At 43.7% G+C, this 1,521-nt stretch overlaps 1 long non-coding RNA gene across 1 annotated transcript; it reads right to left on the bottom strand.

Moving 5' to 3' along the window:
* Positions 1-1,006: 1,006 nt before the first annotated feature.
* On the bottom strand, positions 1,007-1,515 carry LOC118598546. Its single transcript, XR_004947605.1, has 2 exons — positions 1,335-1,515; positions 1,007-1,245 (listed from the first exon to the last, which is right to left on the bottom strand). It is a non-coding gene; the product is annotated as an uncharacterized LOC118598546 (long non-coding RNA).
* Positions 1,516-1,521: the final 6 nt, after the last annotated feature.

Genomic DNA, 1,521 nt, shown 5'->3' with positions numbered 1-1,521 from the left:
CGGCTGATCCAATCAAGTCCAGATGGACCTTTTTGTTAAATCCTTCAAGCTTTTTGTTTCGTTTCATTGAAACGTGTGAAAATAGTGAAGCAGAAAAGACCAAATCCAGTTAGGAAAAACTGAAAAAATAATGTTTTTAAGGAAAAACTGAACCAAATACCAATGGAATAGGATTATAAGATTACCTAGATCCGTCTATTTACTGGCTTACATCTGAACTGGTGTTTTCATAGATTAACACTGACGTAAAGAGAGTTTATCCACTGGAATACGGGCTTGGTCTGACTGTTGAGTCAAGAGTGTTAAGAAAAAGGAGTTTCTGAAGGGAGCTTTAAGCAGTGCTTCTCCTGTGGAAAAACTCTGACTGCAACATCTACATTTGGTCGCCTTTCATGTAGAGTGGCTCAGACTACATAAAGTGTCATGTAATTGCAACAGTTTCATGTGAGAAGCTTACAGCCCACAAAAACTATGAACGGGATGAAACAAACCAAGAGGACCTGGTGGCAGAAGACAAGATGAAAATCATCAGCTGGAAGCGGAAACTCCACAAAATTTCAGAGTTGTAGCCACTTTCATAAAAACATTTGTTTGGGTTCAGGGTTAGCTTAAAATGTGTCAAACGAGGGTAAACACTTTAGTAAAGAATATTAACAAAAGTGTTCGGATTCATAAAACTGTTAAAGGAGCCATACCATGAAAATACAACTTTTTGAGCTTTTGAGTGTATTATACTGTTCATTCCTCACGACATGTTGGGATGGACTATTTCCTGATGGAAAAAGGGAGCAGATTATTTCCTGGTGGAGAAAGTAAGCAAGCAGACTATTTCCTGGTGGCAAATAGTAGCAGAATATTTCTGGGTGGAGATTAGGATCAGACTATTTCCTGGTGGAGTATAAGAGCAGACTGTTTTCTGGTGAAAAAAAAGGGGAAAGTGTCATGACTACAGAACACGTAGCGACCCAAACGCTGGAACCCGGAAGAAAACAGCAGGAGGCGAACGTGAAGGATGAAGGATTTAATAATGATATGAGGAGGTGACGGCTGGAACAGGAGAAGAAGTAGGGTCCAGGTGGGAGGTCGAGGTGGGGCGTCACTGGTTGGTTCTTCGGAGAGGGAGAAAGCCGTCTTGGGAGTAGAACCGTGGAATGGAGGCAGAGGCTCGTGGTGTGACCGTGGTGAGGAGATCCAAGTGGGGATCCAGCAGAGGCAACAGCAACGACCACTCGTGGTAACAAGATCCTGAGGGTGAGTACGAGAAAAGAGATTAGACAGAGTCTCACGAAAAGCATGGCAAGACTGTGACTAGGACGAGGTGACCAACTATGCACCATCAGGGGCAACGGACTGGCGAAGAGTGATGATCCTGGTGCTCCTTAAAAAGACAGGTGAGGTGATGAGGTGAGTGGTCGCAGCTGGTGAAGATCAGGAGAGTGGAGAGGGGGAGGAGACTGACAGAGGCACCATGACAGAAAGATTATTTCCTGGTGGAGAAATGTAGCAAAAAGACTATTTTCT

Source organism: Oryzias melastigma, unplaced genomic scaffold (genome assembly GCF_002922805.2).
Source record: "Oryzias melastigma strain HK-1 unplaced genomic scaffold, ASM292280v2 sc02314, whole genome shotgun sequence".
Lineage (NCBI taxonomy): Eukaryota > Metazoa > Chordata > Actinopteri > Beloniformes > Adrianichthyidae > Oryzias > Oryzias melastigma.
This window is presented reverse-complemented; position numbering and strand designations above follow the sequence as displayed.